General features: G+C 40.5%; 1 protein-coding gene across 7 annotated transcripts in view; it reads right to left on the reverse strand.

The window, feature by feature from the left end:
• The window catches only part of SIPA1L1 (signal induced proliferation associated 1 like 1), a 328,871-nt gene that overhangs the window by 247,148 nt on the left and 62,064 nt on the right, over window positions 1-19,659 (reverse strand). For all 7 annotated transcript variants that reach the window (XM_037031572.1, XM_037031571.1, XM_037031573.1 and 4 more), the window contains one exon: window positions 10,998-11,064. The gene's annotated coding sequence lies outside the window, so the exon portion shown is untranslated. The remainder of the gene's footprint in view (window positions 1-10,997; window positions 11,065-19,659) is intronic.

A 19,659-nucleotide genomic window follows, 5' to 3' on the forward strand; every position in this document is an offset into this window, starting at 1 on the left:
CCACAAGGTCTGATGACACTATTGCAAAGGGAGAGCAGAGAGGCGTACAGTGCTGGTGGGAATGTAAATGTGCACAATGTCTATGAACGGCACTTTAGCAATACTTATCAAAGATAGGAAGATATTCAATATATATTCTTTAACCCAGAAATTCCTCTCTATGAACCAGCACACTTGCAAGTTCAAGGATAGCTACTATAGTGTGGTTAATACTATAATATCAAAAGATTTGAAACAACTCAAAATCCATCATTAAGAAATTGGATAATAAAGTACAGCCATAAGCTAGAATGAAGGGGAATGAAAGCATGGTACAGTATGTTACCATTTGTGTAAAATTAAATTTCAACACGCATACATACTAAATGCACTGTGACATTTCTGGATAGGATCCTGGAAAAGTAAAGGATAACAGCAGAAAAACTAGTGACATCTGAGTAAGAGCTATGCGGCTTTGCTTTACAATATAACCTTTTACATTTTATTCTATGGGCAAGTATTAGCTATTTAAAACATAAAATTTAATTTTAAAACCACTAATTGCTTTGTGATTGAACTTATACCATGCACGGTGCTCACATCCTTCCGTATGTCACCATGACAAACATCAGGGGCACATGTATGTCTAATACTCTCACCACACACCTCCACACACTCCCGTCTCATCTATTAGGGTTTAGGTCCTTGCAGGTAGTGGGTCACACCAACTCATCACTGTGCTCAGAGAACATGCACCTGCCATGTGGTAAGACTTCAACAAACAAGAGTCAAAATCAGGCCCTGGCCCAGTGATCTAATTTTTCATCAGGAAGAAATTTGTATTTCAAATGTGCAAATTCTTCTTCTTCAGGTTTCCTTTGATCCTTGGTGCACAATGACCTTGAAGAGAAAAGCCAGGGACACAGAAGATGTGTCCTACTAAGGATTTGAGTAGGAAAATAGAGAGAGAGATTTCAGATAAACTGCCCTCCAAGTGGGCTTTCTATAAACATTTTGCTCTGTGCTAGGAACTGCAGGGAATAGGAAGACAAATAAGATCCAGTCTTTAGAGTAGAAGTTAGGCACAATTAACTTTAAGTCAACACTTACAAGGTGAAACTGAAACTGCTTTGGATTTTCAAAAATGTTTTACACAAAGGCTTTTCAAAAAAATTACTTATTTTGCAATATAAGAAAATAATAAAACTCCAATTTAGACAAAGTTTTGGTTTTCTATGATGTCTTCTCAGGAAAAGAAAAACCAACTGTGGCCCAGGCTGGTGTAGCTCAGTGGATTGAGCGCGGCCTGTGAACCACACAATTGCGATTCGATTCCCAGTCAGGGCACATGCCTGGGTTGCAGGCCAGTTCCCAGCAGGGGACTCACGAGAAGCAACCATACATTGATATTTCTCTCCTTCTCTCTCCTTCCCTTCCCCTCTAAAGATAAATAAATAAAATCTTAAAAAAAAAAAAGAAAAACCAACTGTGGACGCCATGCTAAAGAATATTCAAAGAAAAAATTCTAGCTTCAAACCCATCAACAACCTAATTTTCTAAGTATTCAAAATACAAAAGATAAATAACTTAGGAAATACTCTGAGGTCCCTGAATGAGCAGAGAGACAATACAGTTTCTTAGAAAGGCATCAACAGTGATATCCATCTCCACAAACTCAGAGCTCTGAGACTTAGGATCATAAAGTAATATAACCTTGGGCAAACTTTTTGATCTCTGTGAATATCTATTTTCCATCTATAAAATGAAGAACAGATGACAGCTAAGGCTCCTTCCCAATCGAAATGTGATTAGATCTCTTTTCCTTCACACCCCAAATATAAGCTAAGACCTTGCAGTCATTTTGTATGAGCTGACATACCCAGCACACGCATTTGTCTGTACATTGGGGAAAGGAGCTACCTATAATACTTCCCCCTATTCCCAGAAGGGCCTCACACACACACACACACACACACACACACACACACATGTGATTACAATGGATGCCATATATAAGCAGTTCTCTATTCAACTCCACATTGAAATTACATTCAAGTGTGTATGTTGTGCAGTGAAACACTCAATTGTGCATTCATTCATGTTTAGAATTATAAAAGCTTCTAATCTGGCTTTCATATGACCTTTTATGGACTAATCAGTCTGCATGTAACTTCTTCTGCAAGTTATGCTGGTATTTTTATTTTGTTCACCACTTTCATAGCACACAAAAAAGATGAGAACATGGGGAAAGTTGCAGTACACTCATCCATATGCAAAGACATCAGTGGACAGTTTGTTCCAATTTATTTAACATAATCCTTAGCTCTGACCGACTGGCTTCAAAGGTGACTATATAAAAGGCAGAACAAAGGTCTGTGAGTAGGAGCTAATACACTAAAAATGTGGTACAGGTGTTTATTGAGAGTTTAATTACATCTGTCAGTTGACATTTTCTTTCAAAACACAGAAATTACACTGCTAACAAATACGGCATTCTTCTAAGGAAGTTCCTTTTCCCTGAATAACCAGCAGTTTGTGGTACAGCGAAGAGTTTTCTAAGACATATATATACAAATAAGTTCAAATTTCGACAGTGAAAGATATACTTGAGTGAATGATACTAAATAATATCCACTTGCAGGATCAGCCACAAAGGCCTTCTTGAGGAAATGAACTTGAATGTGTTTCAAAGGAGGATAAGGAAGCTGACAGGGGGCAAGAAGAAAGGGAAATTCCAGGCAAGGAAAACGCTGTGTGTAAAAGCTGCCTCTGTGGTTTCTCAAGAAGCAGAGTCACAAAGTGATCTGATGTGTGACAAAGATTACTTCGGCCATGAGGAGAAACTGAGGGGGATGAACAGTGTTACTTCACGCTCCTAACCTCAGTTTTCTCATCTGCCACAGAAGGTTGGACTCAGTGACTTCTCTGGTCTTGTGCAGCTGAGAGATCGCCTCCTCCAATCAGGCACCACAGTGGCACCCAGGAAGCCAACAACTCTGTGAAGCCTGTGGCTTACTAGTCCCATTAGACAGATGAAAAGAGTGAGGCTCAGACTCCCAATGAGGCCTCCAGTTACAGGGTTTTAGAAATTAAAAGGAAATATGCATAACTTTTATAGAGAAAGAAGTAGCATACGAAGACAGACAACTTCAAAAATCACATCTCCTGACCATCATCAATCAAAAATAATCTTTACATTCTTTTCTTAAGAGATCCAGAGAGTATGGAGCTATATCAGCTTTCCCCATCACTCCAGACAACCACTCAAAGGAAAAGAAAAGGGTGTATACCATCTTTACTTTGAAGAATGTCCTTTACGGGAAACCAAAGGAGGCACTGTGCCTATTCCCGCCGTGTGGTGGCTCTCACTTAATTATGTATTCCCCTCTGCCTGTGCTGTCCATAATGAGGTGGTGTTATTATGCTGAATATACAACACATTCCCCAGCCATTAGAACAGAGATGAGCAGTTAACTAAAGGGGCTTTCCCACCTAGGAAGCAATTAGGCCAACCCCCACCTCCATCTTTACTCCAACACACACATTCTCAAGCGAGGTGCCACTTTCATGTAAGAGCTCAGTGGACATTATCATAATTTACTTCTAACTGTTTAATGGCAGAATTTTCTATGTATAAATAAATTCACATCTGGTAGCAAAATACAGTCGAAAAATAAAGCCAGTCTTAAAGAAAAATTTCAAGACTAATATTAGAACTTAATGAAGTGTACGTCTTTACAAACAAGTTAGCTCTCCAAATTTAGCTCCCGCCCCACCCCATTTCTTTAGATAAACATGTGGAATAAAAGAACCTGCTCACTCCTGATGGGAGCCCCCCAGGGAAAATGACATGGGGGCTTCTGTTGCAGCTCCCCATGACCCGACGACCGCCTAGAGAAACGTGTGGCCATGTGCACAGAGCCCAGAGCAAGCCAATCTCTGAAGCCTTATTTGTACTCAGGGCCTATCAAAAACAATCTAGAGGTTCAGCAATAGAAAAATGATTAAAAATTTTTTAAATTAAATTAAATTTAAAAACTACAGAATATTTAAAAACTACAGGCAAGCGACTAGTCTACACATTAAGCAGCAGTCTGAAAGGAGGAACTAGATTTACACAAACTAACATGGACAGATCTCCAAAGCTTGTCACTGAATGAAAAAAAAGTTACTGATATTCAATACAATACCAATTATGTGAAGTTTTAAAACACAAAAATACAATACTTTTACTTAATAGCAAACCAACAAAGGATTTGCCTCTGGAGAGCTAGCAGGGGAACCTGGAAGGGACTAGGGAACTGGGGAGTAACTGTTTAGACCCATTTATTACTCCTATTAAAATTAATTTCAAAAACACATCACAAGGACTTTATAGGGTTAAGTGACTTAGTTAAAGAATAAGGTGAAATAAAGATATCCCTGTAACCAGTGCTAAATTAAAAACTAATGAAATGTTAAAATTATGTTAACATCACCAAAAACAGTCATGTTCCCTTTTAACCCCTAGGATTCCTTCCCCACCAGTATCCTACATTGATGTGAGAATGTAAACTTAACTTTTTAATAAAGGTCAACTTACGATATCAATAATAAGGAGGGTTCCCTTTGTGCAGTGGACTCTCCAGAAAATCAGGGTCTGGATGGACACCACTCACCTCCTCTGTACCCACACCCATCAGCAAACCCTCAGCCAGGCTGTCTTTTACACAACCATTTATCTACACTCCTCAGGGGGAAAATAAACTCTCAGATCAGAGAAATACATCTTCGATACCGTATCTACCCATAACAGATGCTGGAGGGAGGAAGGAAGGAAGGAAGGAAGGAAGGGAGGGAGGGAGGGTGGGAGGGAGGGGGGGAGGGAGAGAGGGAGGGAAGGAAGGGAGGGAGGGAGGGAAGGAGGGAAGGGAGGGAATTTGTTGTCGTAATATATAACACTAATGTAAGATTTGCTCTAAATACAATCAAATGCATTTTCCTCATTTTTAGTTACTATAATGTCATAAGATTTAACAGAAAATAAAAACTAATTGTAGAAGAGTAAATGTCCTCATTATATCACTAAATATAAAAAGTAACTTATAAACAGCACATAGAGTATGATCCCAATTTTGCCTTTAAAATATATACATGGTTACATAAGAAGAACTATTAAAATATTAGCAGTCCTAAAGAACAAATGACCCATTTCTTCTACAATAAACTGCATGAAAAAAGGGAAGAAAAAATGTCACAGATCAAGACTTAAAAGAGAGGAATGCAACCCAATATGTTAATCCTATTCAGACCCCGGTTGCAACAAACTAACTGTAAAATGGTATTTTTGACACAATGGAGAAAAAAGAACATGGACTAGAGGACTAGCTAGTAAGTAATATTAAAGAACAATCATTAATTCCATTAAGGTTAATGATACTGTGATTAATTTTTTAAGTCATTATCTGTTAAAAATACTAACCTAAGTATTTATAGGTTATGTGGCATTGTATAGTATCTGGGTTGAGTTCTAAAACTCCAATCAGTCAATCAATCAAAGCAGGAAGATAGAGGCAATAAGAACAATCAAATATCTGTAAATGTTGAGCTAGATGATGGGTACCTGGAGCCTCACTGCACTATTCGCTCTGCTTTTATGCATGTTTGAAAAAATCTTACAAACAAAAAGTTAAAATGCTGCCTCTGGGTGGTGGAGACTGAGTGATCTGGTAGGAACTAGGTGACTTTTACTTTTATCTATTTGCCTTTTAGCAACATTGCATAATAAATATGAATTACTTGGGTTACTTGGAGAAATAAATGTTCCTCTTTTCATAGATGGATGGGTAGATGCATAGATGAATCTTTCAATAACCAACTCCAGGGATTTAATTCTCCCTCTACAGACACCTCAATGCATTTTACTTGTGTTTCCACTATAGGCCTTATTACATTTGGTAACTTATAATAACAACTTTTAATTATGTCATTCTAGAAAAACAACTTGGTTATAAGGTAAGTTTCTTTTTGTATTTCTATCCTAAGTAAAAAAAAATCTCTGTATTATAGGTGTCAAATAATTACTTATTTAATTGAATTAGTTGTTCCACTAATAAATCCAGGGAGGAAACAAGTGGCAACAGAGCAGAATATCTTACCTCTTGTAGCTAGAGATGCTTTAGGGCTAGAACATGCTCAGAGGCCCCCCTACAAAGACCAATAACCATCCAATGTTACCTAGTCAATTTCTCAAACCATTTATTGTCCAATTGACCAGAGAAAAACACATAGGTCAGTAGCAGAAAAGGGTCATTTACTGAATTAAGTTACAGACTTTATAAAAAAAAAAGACTCCCTAAAAAGAAAGTCAGTCCATTAGTTCTCCAGTAAGCATTCACTACTTACCTTCCAGAGTACCCATCAGTCCTTGTTTTTTTTTTAAATTAAGGAAACCATTACAAGAAGAACACAGAGCTAGGCATGTGCCGAGAAAAAGAATAGTTCGGGAACACCCCCTGCTCCAAATAGGCTGATGCGCGTGGAAGGGCTGCACACCCACACCTCCCACACTCTCCCGATCACGAGGCCTGGAGGCTCTGGTGTGTTCTGTGCAGATATGAGCAGCAGCTTTCCCCAAGCCTCTTCATCTTTCCAGTAGCTTGTTTAGCGATAATTTCCGAGAGAGCATAATAAAGCCCTTTCCCCAGGAGCACCAAAACCCCCAAAACATGGCACGGTGGACTTCACCACCATACGGCCTTTTGCCTGCCTAGTTTTGATGAAAGCCACTCGAGTGGCAGTGAAGGTATTTCCAACTTCCTTTCACATATAAAATGTGTTTCAGTATTGACACACTAATTAAAGTCTGGGTTTTGGAATTTTTTTAAAAAAAAACAAACACTAAATTTTCTAAACCCTTTCAGAAACATCAGAATATCATGAAGAACTGGCAGGTGCAAACTCCCCTCAAGTTTACCCTCCAGCTCCACCCTATGATCTGGTCCCAGAAGCCAGGTCTTCAAAGAGGCTTCCACCCACCCAACTTAGGAAGGCAGGCAGGAGCAGCAGTGGGTGGGTGGTACAGTTTGCACAAATTCCCACCCTGACCTCCACCCACATCCACACACACAGACCATGTTCTCCCTTCTCTACTTTCTGACTCCTTACTTAAGACTTTTGTTCAAATCACTCCTATCAGAAATTTTTAAATTTTCTAATCAGACCATCAGAAAAGTGGGTCACACAGCAGCATCACAAAGAATTGCACCCACACAACTCCCAGGCTCAGAAAAATGGTGAGGTTTGTGCTGAGAAATAAGGCACTCCTCCAAGACAACTGACTTCAATTTCTACCTCCATGTGTCCTGTTTGCCATTACAGTAAGACTGAAAGAGGCAGCTCTCTATCTGGTGTGGACGGCTGCGCTCTAAGTTTCTGAAGGTCTTCCAGGTGACAAGCAATGGTCTGTACTAAAGAGACAAAGGGTACAATGGCATCAGTGCATGTGAGGGGGTCATAGCACAGTCCTAAAGGCTGGTAAAAACGTTTGCTAGACCAAAAAAGTCCATACAATTTTCAAGAACAAAGGAACCTTTGCATAATGAATATGCATAATGAAATAGTTCTGAAGTGACCTTGAGGCTTGCCAAACTCAACTCAAATTAGTCATGGCCAAGATAGAAAGAAAACTCTGCAATCATCCCTTTGCTACTCTGCATTTTTAATATTGTCACATTCTACTTAGCACTTAGTCCATACAATTTCCTCTAGTATTTATCTCAGAAAGTGGCCCCCGTTTTGTACCCTCAGCGCCACCATGAAACTTCAGCTGAGGCTGACCCAAAGAACCCAACAGGTCTGCTCAAGGTAAACATTTGAGTTACATTCTTCTTAGAGTTAATATATTCAAAGTCTTACTATTATTTTTTTTACTGTCTTCATCACTGGAAACTGTATTGGATGTGTAAAGCTCTTAGGTTTTAATGAAGATATCATCTGTTAGAATAATGAGGAGGGCCACGACTGTTGTGGCCCATTGTCCGTCACCTGAAAGGTGATTGGTTCAATTCCCAGGCAGGGCAACCAATCGGTTTTTCTCACACATCGATGTTTCTCTCTATCCCCTCCCTTTCTCTCTCTCTAAAAATAAATAAAATCTTTATTTAAAAAAAGAATAATGAGGAGAAAAGTGATAGGTTGCATCTAGTGGACATGAAAGGGTAAGGTTACGGGTTGATAGGCTGGAGAGACAGGGAATAAATGATTTCTGGGATTCCATTGTTTTAAAATTTTTATCTATTGTTTTGGAGAGGGGAGAACAAGGGGAAGAGGGAGGGAGGGAGAGAGGGAGGGAAGGGGAGAGTGAGGGAGAAAGAGAAATATCCATTTTTCCCCATTCTATTTATACTTTAATTGGTTGTTTCTTGTTTGTGTCCTGACCAGGGATCAAACCTACAACCATGGGGTATCAGGATGACACTCTAACCAACTCAGTGAGCAACTCAGCCAGGGCTCCAGGCTTCCAATATTTAACTGAACTTTGAATCCACTACAGTAGTTCTATTGCCTGGATGGCCCATGGAAAGCACTATGATTATTAGGTTTCTTGCTACCACTACATATAACACAAGAAAAGTCTAGGGGAATACAACAATATGCATTTTTTTTTCTTTTTTCACTTACTAAATGGTTGGAACTTCCCATAAAACAAAAAAAAGTTTGTCTTTACTTTTATGTATTATTCCAGTCTAAGTAAATGTGATCAGTGTTATTTTTTTATTATATTTTCAAGAAAAGAAAGAAATGGAGAGCTTTCCAAATTTCCCTGCATTGAAATCCGAAGCCTGGGATGTAGTAAACTTAGCTGAAATGACTGAAAGTTTTAAATAACAGCTAACCTACCTATGAGTACATAATTATCTATATAACAAAGGGAAAATCTGAAGTTAAAATATAATACTTGGAAAATACCTAAAATGCATAATTTAGAGATCACTATCAATTAATATCATTCTATGTTTCTTGCTGGGTATTTACAAAGAATATAGCAATTTAAAAGTTTTTAAAGGGGAGGGGAAAAGTGTGTTTTCTTAATTAAATTTTATAATTCTAAAACAATACTACTCAAAAAAAATAAATAAATATAAAGGTATAAGAACAATAGATTTAATAAGGTTTTGTGGGTTTGATTTCTGTGTGTGTGTTGTTTTGGACTTTTGTTTTCTTTCGGAGGAAGGGAATTGTTTTAGACATCCCGTCAGTAGAGAGCACTTAGGAAAGACGGACTGAATAGTTAGGAGACCAAGAAAGAGTCACACCACCAGCAGGTGCAGAAAACTCACCACACATGGCCTTCCTTGTCCACCCTCTGAGGAGACCCAAGCAAGTATGAACGCCTCAGAGAACAATCTGCTGCTTGCCCTAATGGCTGCATGGTACCAGCCTCATCAGTATTACTGTCACTAAGAAAAAAGTGACTTAAGTACTTAGGTTGTTAAACTAAGCAATTAATTCAAAAGACAAGGTGTAGCTGCTACTACATCAAAGCTTAAACAAGCTTGGCCTCATAGTAAAGCTAAAATTTAAGGACTGTGCTAAAAACTGTCCCATTCAAGTCTATCAAGTCCATCAGCCAGCAAGTATGTATTTAGAAGTGTTTAAAACACCTTAAGAGACTGCGCTGATGGTGCACATTTCTACACAAGTTCCCAGGAACAAGCTCTCAGGAAAAAAGAATCAATCTCGGAAACAATGTACAAAGTTGGGGTGAAAAGCAGAGGCCCCTCAGCAACAAGCACTGATTTGCCTCCCTTCACAGCTCCCTTCACGGAGCAGCCTGCAGGCTGTCTGCTCGCCACGGAGGAATTCCTGATGGTTCCAAAGACGCCCCACTCTCAAAGGCAGTTTTTCCCTTGTGATGCTAATAAAAAACATTGGCTCTTCATGGATAAAAATTACAGAGATCTAAAATTCTTTCCTAAATTCCACCTATATTAAAAAAAGAATGGGTGCTGGGAAGATCAAGCACGTGCTACCAAGAACGTGCCCTAATGTAGTTTAAAACATTTTCAGAGATACTCATTCCCCAATTTCTCTAACTGAAATTCCAGGGACGTCAGAAGTAGCAAGCCACTCCGAAAGCTCCGGTCACCCAGAGGGCTTCCGTAACCTTGACCATCCTCCACAGGAAGCCGCAGCTCCAGGAGAGCTGACTCCTCAGGCAACAGGCTCCTGCTCCTGACACAGCCGCTGATAAGGAAAACCCCAAGGCCTTTGTTTCAGCACCTTGCTGAGGTGAAGGTGAAGTACAAAGTAAGAAAAGCAAAGAAACCTATGCAACCCCAAACCACTTGTTTTATCTGAATTTATGAGTTTAGCATATTACAGCATCTTCAGCCTATAAAAAAGTCACTTTCGAAGTTAAGCTGTTATTTTTCTCTGTGAGAATACCCTTTTATAACTGATTAAAATATTTTGAGAAATGTCCACTAAAATGTTAGGAGAGGCCTAGGACAGAAATGGGTTTCTACCTAGCAGTACCCAAATGCAACCGCTGCAAGATCAAACACAAATGTCAATCAAACAAGTTATCCTACTATCTCTCAGTTTTTCAGGATAAGCTTGGTGTTCCAAATCACACAATAATGCATCAGCATTAACAAGATTCTTATTTTGAACAGGGGCTGAGGTATAAACTCCTATCACATTTCAATAAACACACAAAAGATTTTTTGAAATGCATTTACTATGGAGTGGAGGCAAAAGTATACACAAAAACCTTCACAGTACTAATTTAAATAGCCAGAAAACTAGTTTATCTGTAAAGATGACAACCAAAAATTGCACCGGAGCTTCCCTCTTCTGTGTTCATTTCTGCCTCTCGGAAGTAAAACAATGGAGGAAAAAACAACGGGGGGGAAAATATAGGATCCACATTAGCTACATCAAAATGTTGCTATAAGCAGCAGGTCTTCTAAGAATGAACATTCGCGTGACAGTCCCTTCCCCCAACACAACTTGTGACTAATCCACCAACTCACCCTTTTCCACTTCAAAGTCAGCAGTAAATCTTGCTTTGGAGTCCAACTTGAGGTATTCTCTCAAAACCTAGATTAAAATAATTATAAACTTCAGTATAATAAGTTATTTTCTAAGTTTGAAAGAACATACAACTGTATTTCATAGGAATAAAGGTGGGAAATCCCTGCTACAAATCAAATCATAACTGAAATGTTACACTTTACCTCTAAAATCCTTTCATTTGGAAACTCTCTATGTGCATGCAGTTCAACCCACTGGAATGTAAGCCAACTAATAACCACTCCCACTTACACAACAAATGTTTAAACCTGGCTATTTAGAATCTAGACAGATGGGAAGAAAACCAAGAACTTACATGAGCAAGAAACCGCCCCGCAAAAAAAGGTGATTTTGATGAAGTTAGTCCACCATCTCTGTTCCAAACCAGTGGTTCTCAACAGGGGGCAACTGAAATGCCTGGACACTTGTGGTTGTCACAACAGAAGGAGGGGCTGTACCACTGGTGTTTAACAGGCAGAAGCCAAGAAAGCTGCCAACCATCCTACAAAGCACAGCACAGCTCCACTGCAAAGAATTACCCGGCCCAAACTGCCAGTAACTGTGAGGCTGAGAAACCCTGGCCCAAAGCAACTGGCCATTCTGACTGTATAGAAACCCCACAGTTCTCACACTGGTCACTTCGCGTAAATTTATAGGTTCCCACTGCAGTCAGAAACATGTCCTGTGACTACTAAGCTTATTATTAGTCAAAAGAATGCACATACATGCCCAATATTAATAATTTGCAGTACATGTACCTATTCTAAAAATATTACAATAACTCAGACTATATATGCCCATAAGAGCTTTCAAGAAACCAATTTTTAAGTTTTTGCTGAGGTGACACAGTAGTGCAAACTATTTTAACTTCCAAACCCTGTTCCAAAACATATAAAACAGAAGCTAAGAGTAGGAAGAACCAGAACTCAGTCTCACTCACAGAATTTCCCAACACCTGGTGAAGGAAAAAAGGAAAGTTCCTCTTTCCAGCTGATCACCTTGGATAGTAGGACTCCCATTTTTATTCAGCCAAAAATAAAGGTACTTCGAAGCTCACTTTAACTGCTTGCAAAACGAGACTTACTGAAGGCCCACTACGTCCCCATACTAACACCTGATGTACGGAGATTAGGAAGACTCTGCTGCAGGTCTTTCCTATTCCTATCCCATATTCAAATGGTATAAACACCAGAAGAAAACGTTGATGAAAAACCTATAAAGGATAATCTGAGTCAGATATCCCAGATAACAAAACCTGCATTTTTTACATATTGGCCTACAGGCTGCACCCACAGAATGGGCCAAGAAACTTGTAAGACTCAAAATATATACTTTGTTTGGTTAGTCATAGTTAATGAGCAAGCACTGTTAATGGCAAAACGACGTCAGATGTTACTGGTAAAGTTAGACCTCAGTCCTTGAGTTTGGCTAAGAAAGAATTCAGAGCCAAGACTCAAATACAAGCGAAAGTTTATTTAGAAAGTCACAGAGGTAGAAGTGAGCCGGCTGGGCCATGTGGACTCAGGAAATGAGTTAAAGAAGCAAAAGAAGGACCCTTGGAGCTCAGGAGAAAGCAAGAAAGAGTACACACCTTGAGGGGAGAAAGGTGGAGAAAAGGTGAGGGCATGCTCTAGGGAGAGAGAGAGAGCGCGCACATGCCTGAGGGAAGAAGGGGGTGGGGGGAAGCGTGGGTGTGCTCAAGAGTCCTTGTCTTAACAGGTTTTATCTGTTTTCCAAAAGTGGTTAATTTAGGGGTTGTCTCAAGGGAAGATCTCAATAGAATATTCACCAGTTCTCCAGGTACGTCCTGTTAGGGTCATGTTCTCAAGTAATCGGTTGACACTAGGGTAGGGGGTCATGAGTCAGTGCAGCTGGTCCTGATGTCAGCCATGGCGACACTTTGTCTGGCTTTGCTGCTTTTCTGGGCCTGGAGCTGAAATGCAACTGAGGCCTAGATGCTATCTCTAGTTTGACCAAAACTCTGTCTCTGGGTTTAACAGACCTGAGGCAAGATGATTAGATGTGGGCCAGAACCTCATTGTCCTGGGGGCCTAATGCCAAAGGGAGTGTTCATGCCAGGGCTTGTATGGGAGTCCTGTGAGTCTATTCCCTGCCCCCTCGTCCCTCCTCTAAGGCGGTCTACCACATGGCAAGCGACATGCCAGGGGAGGAAAGGTCAGGTCCAAGTCTAAATTGCAGGACCAATGATATGAAAAGTCAGGGGGGTCTAAACTGCATGGCCAGCAACAGGCTCAGGGAACCAAGGATCCGCCCCCCCCACCCCCCGCCGGGGAGTGAGGTCCCACCCTAAAACACTTGTTTTCTCAGTTTTGCCCATTGTTAGGCACCTGGGGCTTTCTGCTCTGGTTACCTTCTGTACCTGACCTACTGTTCCTACACTGCTCATGTCTGTCTGACTGCTTTCTACATCATAACTAACTAACTACACAAATAAGACATACCTGAGATCATTAGGGAGCTTTACTGAACGGTGTGCCTTTGCAAAGGCAGGGCTAGCGCACCCTCTAGATCCACGATGCCTATTCAGCAGCGTGGTGGGGCCACACCTCCACCAGAGGAATAAGACAGCTGGGGACGGCAGCCTCGTACAGAAGCCAGAAAAAGAACAACCTGCTCAAAGACGACTTCTTAATATCCATCAGTGGCCAAGAGAACAAAACAAAGTAGTTTTTGTCTCACTGAGCAAAGTAATGTTGTGGCCTTTGGACCTTCTTTTCTGTCTACAAAAAGAAAAAGAAAAGAAGAGAAGAAAGAAAAGAAAAAAAAAGTAGGAGTCTCCAAAATTACAAAGAAGGTTGAGAAATATTAGTGCACAATATAAAATTTAACCCCTACCTCCATTTTTCTGGACTTAAATTGGTCTTTAAATAAAAACTCATCCTATAATTTCAAACATAAACACTTCATTTTCTTTTCTCTCAGCAGTAAAATGTACTAACTGTATTCTGTTCCAAAAAATAAAGGTTGCTCAATTTCCTGTCAAAAGCAATCCAGGGAAGGCCACCTGCACTGCAGAGGCAGTGAGGAAAAAGAAATAAAATAAAACGCTCAAGAAAAGTCTGCATGAGTGGGAGTGTACTAAGTGCAAGGTAACTGCCACTTTGGGTTCTTAAAAGCTTTATTCCTTGATCCTCCTGAGAAACATGAAAATCAGTATAAATGCTGAAGAGAAGTATGTCCTCCAACACATTTACGGAAAACAAGCCCTGGATGGACTTCAGTTCTACTAAAGAAGGTATGAGTGGGACTGGGGGGCAATTCAAGGCCTTCAGCCCACGATTTTCTGGACTGAGGGGGGAAAACAGATTCTATCAAACCCCAAACTGACACGTGACGTTCTCAGAAAGAGAAGGCTGCTGTGACAATTAACCTTCTCTCCAGACCTACCCCACCCCAGTTCCGAATCACACACATTTTTAGAGTAGGACCAACTTGGCTCTAATGTGCTTAATCCTAAACCTTTGGGGACTAACCATTCCCAAACACAGGCATGAACTGACTAGGTTACGGATTAGTGCAGCATCACATTCTCCACGGTGTCTACCAAATTCCCTTTGCCCTGCTAATACTTTCTGAAAACTCTAAATTCTAAGATAGCAATCAACCAGCCCAACACTTTTTATTAGAAGCCTATTAAAACATGCTCAGTTCTGAGGTAGGTGCAGCATGGTGAAAAAGAAAGCAAGCTTAAACAGCTCACTAGCGAAGTGAGGAGACAAGAACAGCATGACACAGTAAGGTAAAATGAAAGGCCGCATTATCAGAGAACTGTACAAAGTAAAATGTCACATTTTTGCAGACTGTACTGTCGCACTGAAAGAAGCAGTTTGTACAAAGACAAAGCACAGGTTACGAGAATGGACAGGGGGAAGAATGTTATCAGTGAGGCCACGGGAAGCAGCTATGAGCAGAACAAACAGCAAACAACAATCAAGATGTACGGGGAAGCTGCACAAATCGGCGGTTGTAAGTCAAGGCAGCACAGAGAAGCAAACCCCTTAAACCTTTCAAACGATTTGTTTGATAAGCAAACAGTTTTGAACTGCTACATCAACTAACAGAAGGGGGTTTTGTTTTGTTCAATAACACCAGCCCAACCTACCCCCCAAAAAAGTGCACACAGAACTAGATTTCCTTGGACCAGTTGAGAGAAAGTACCCAACGTAATGGCCTGTCACTCCTAGAGTTTAGTGAGTAATTTCTATACACAAGGACACTCTCCTCAGAACTATAGAAATTATGACCACCAAAATCCAGAAACTAACACTGACACAGTACCATTATCTAACCCACACACCAGATTTGGCTTTCTCGAATTACCCCAATATCTCACATCACACTGAGCATCCATATCTCATTAGTCTATTTCAATCTAGAATTCCTGAAACTTCCCTTGACCACTTTGAAGATTCCAGGCCAGTTCTGTAGAATGAGCCTTAGTTCGGGTCTATCTGATCGTTTCCTCTGATTAGACCCAAGCGACGAGTTCTCAGCAGGAACGCCACAGAAGAGTTCCTCTCACTGCACGCTATCGGGTGGTACACTATTTCCGTGTTTTTCCTCGACTGGTGATGCGAGCTTAAATCACTTGATTAAGGTAGTATCTGCCATATTTCCCCACTGTAAAGTTACTTTATAATTAGTAAGTATTTTGTGAGGTGATACTTTTAGACTATCCAAATGTCCTATTGCTCAATGACCTTTCCATGGATAATTGTTGGCCAAATTAATTCTCCTACGATAGCTACCAAAAAGTGATTTTCTAGTCTGATCATTTCTACCACTGTGGTGAGGAAAAATGGTATTCAGAAACTAAGATCTGAATGTGCATATCGTAAAGGGGTTATCACTATGCCCGTCACCTGAGTGAGTAGAAACACACACTCGCATGCACGCACACACACATATGCACACACACACACACTTTCTTTTTTCTTTCTGTATCTGTCTACGCGTACTGAACACCGGGAGTCATACAGATGCCCTGAATTCCAACGCAGCACCACAAGGTTCATGCTCACGCTCGCCTCTCCTCTTCCTGTAAGAGCATATACCTGGCTCCCATTAACCTCAACTTATTTCCTTACTGGATTCACACAATGCTGCCCCTACCTCTGACCCACTACCAGAAAATGCCTGCTGCAACTAAAGGGTCACTAAGGGGGAAGCCTAGAAAGACGAAAACATTTTTAAAGGTTTTATTTATTTATTTTTACAGAGAGGGGAAGGAAGGGAGAAAGCAAGGGAGAGAAACATCAATTGGTTGCCTCTCACACACCCCCAACCAGGGATCTGGCCCACAGCCCAGGCATGACCTTTTGATTCACAGGCTGGTGCTTAATCCACTGAGCCACACCAGCCAGGGAAATACAGAAATGTTTTAGGTAAGTCACTCTATTACAGCCAAATCCCACAGAAAAAACTGCAACCCTACACCCACCCCCATCAGCAAATGCCAAGTACAGAGCTGGGAGCTCTCTTCTCAGCTGGGTGTGATGAAGCACTCTTATTAGAGACTATACAGGGTGGGGCAAAAGGAAGTCTACAGTTGTTCATATGGAAAATGATACAATAATTAATAAATGATAATACCAGAATAAACTGTTTTGTGTACTCACAACTGTAAACCTACTTTTGCCCCACCATGTACATAAGAAGATACCATTTTTGTAGAGCCCAAATGGGCAAAGCTAAAAACAGGCTGTTCACAGATATACTTAATTTTAAGAAGCAAGGGAATACTGAAGACAAAATTCAGGGCAGTGGTCATCTCTGGAGGGAGGTGGGGAGACAGGATCAGGAGGAACACAAGTAGCTACAAAGTAGCGCTGGCACGCTGGTTCTTAGGGAGCACTTGCAAGTGTTCGGTGCAAAGTCCTTGACATACACAACTGGGCATCAGCAAACTATGAGGAGGTCGTTATCAGTCTCAAATTTACATTTGAAATTGGAGACCTAAAAAGGTTAAGCATGTTGCCTATGGTCATATATGTAATAAGCAAGAGCTCAGATGCAAACCCAGCTCTGACTCAAATCCACTACTAGTCCTCAAACAGAAAGAGGACAGGAGAAACAGTTAGGATTCTCAGGGTCGGATTCCTTCTGTGTCTCTGAACCATTTCCAGAGTGGTTCTCAGGATACAGGCAAGTCTAGGCCCCAACCCGGGGCAGGGGTAAAGTCTTCCTGAAAGAAGGAAAAGCGGTAGAGACACACACCTAGGCCACACTTGAAACTACAATATGAACAATCCTTCAGGGAGCGATTCCATCACCATTCACAGGCTACAAATTCTGGTTCAATTCAGTCACTAAATAAAACCTCCTCTCCAAGGCTCCTAGTAAAATCTGATTACTAATTGTTTTGTTTTGAAATCTGGGACAAGGGAGAGAAGACTAGGACAGGAACCCACTCATGAAATTTCAAACACAGCTGATGGTGAAACTACAAATCACTTGGCGTGCAGCATGAAACAGGAAATCAGTGACCAAATGTTGAGCCCTTTTTAAACAACAGGGCAGTAACGCAGAACAACAATACTCCTCTGAAGGGCAGACCAGACATCTTGGGAAGCTTAAACACCCCCCTAAACCTTGGGCTGTTTCACAGCTGGTAACACCCAAAAAGATGGATCTCTGCAAAAATTAAAAATAAAAAGCAAAAAAGATAGTGTATTTATCTTCTCAAAATGTCAGAAAGAACTGCACTTCTGGAGGAAACATCTCCTGAGTCTATTCAAGTCATGACAACAACTCAAATGCCACCTGCAAGTGTTTCCTCACCAGCACTAAGGGTTTATAAACGGAGTTCACGCTTTCTGATCTATCTTTAAAATGGGATGAGTTTGCCCACTGTTGATTTCCAGAGGGTGAAGCAGAAATCCAATCAGAAATCATTTTGAGCCTCCTAACTAAAAAAATATAGATAGATAGGTAGATAGATAGATAGATGGAGATATATAGCTAAGCTCTATATTACGTTTCCTGTCAACTTTTTCTTTCCAAAGAGGAAAACTAGACCTAGGTCACAGACCAAAGAAAATGGTACAGAACAAAAGAAATAAAGGGATACACACAAGACGGTACAAAAATAATTCAAAACTCATGCAAACTTCAAGTGGTAGCCTAGAAGCATCTACAACACATAAAGGTTAAGAAATGTAAAATCATCCTGTCAATATAATAAGCACACAAGAAGCACACACACACACACACACAAAATAAATATCACAGGATAAAAAGAAAAGGCATTTAACAGAACTCTACAAGGCCAGAGCCTTTTTTCCCCAAAGCTTTTCACTTTCTTATGAAAAGCAATCAGGTGCTGTTGAAATCAGCATCTGGTATTAGGGAGACACCAGAAGTTATCCCGAGGAATTCTGAACACAGTCAACACACTGAATAAATTAATCCACAGGCATTTGTTTCTTCCATCCTGCTGTTCTAAGCTTACATGATCACAAGGCAAGCAGTAATTATCCCTGTGAGTTATGGAAGAATAGCCCAGCTTTAAAAGAAATTTAAGATGTAAAAAATAAATTAAAAATGTATTACATTAACATCAAAAAGGGGAAACCCTGAAATATATTAAAGAGTTTTATTATAAACTCCCAGATAATAAATTTTAGGTAAAAAATCAATATAGCTATTTGAAAAAGAAATCCTCCCAAGCTAATGTAATCGAGACAACCCACTTATCAAAGGGACTCAAGACTTGTATTTTTTAACTTTAATGGATTTTACAACTCATGAAGACATAAGAAAAATGTTCTTCCCAGAAAAGTACACACCAATGCTTCTTTGGATACCAAGTTGCACAAACTACTTATTCTTCCTTGCCTTGCAATTGTAAGCATAAAAATTCTACAGAGAAAGAGAGGCAAGCAAATCAAGGGGCTGGAAAAAAAGACTGCAGTGGCAGGACACAGGAAATAAGTCCTTTTACAGGCTTACCATCTTCATCTTAAGGCTTCCAACTCAGTTAAAGTCACATCTACCCATTTACTTGAGCCAAAAATACAGGATTCATTCTCCATTCCTTTCTCTCATTCCCCATACCCATCTTACCAACACCTGTAAATCCCACCCCCTAAAGACGACTTGAATCTTTTCCTCTTCTCCATCTATCCACTGTCGCCACATTGGTCCAAGTCACTGTTATCGTTCAACTAGACAACTGCCCCGGATTCCTCATTCATCTCCTTTCTATTCATGATCACTTCCCTCAGAGCAGTCAGACCAACTCTTTAAAAGGTTCGCCTCCTGAAATGGCGCCCACCCAGAACAGAGAGTCCTAACGCCCCACAGGAAGGCGCAGGCTCTCGGACACCTTACGAAGTGTGCCACCTGCTCTTCACACCAGAAAACGTCACTTTGGGTATTGAGTGACAAGAAGATATATTAAGGGCAAGCTTGTGGCCTGAAAAAAGGAAAAGTTCTTCTCACTGAAAGAACCAGAAGCCACATGTGCAGGTGCTTTCGACTCCACAGGCAAAAGCGAGAAGAGGAAACTGTCACACGCAGGAAACAGACGGGTTGGACAGTGCAACTAGACAGCCAACTGCCCCCTCTTCCTTCCACAGAATTTAAGAAATGCTCAGTTAA

The sequence above is a fragment of the Sturnira hondurensis genome, unplaced genomic scaffold, assembly GCF_014824575.4.
Source record: "Sturnira hondurensis isolate 20B ecotype Veracruz unplaced genomic scaffold, ASM1482457v3 Scaffold0021143, whole genome shotgun sequence".
In the NCBI taxonomy this organism is placed as follows: domain Eukaryota; kingdom Metazoa; phylum Chordata; class Mammalia; order Chiroptera; family Phyllostomidae; genus Sturnira; species Sturnira hondurensis.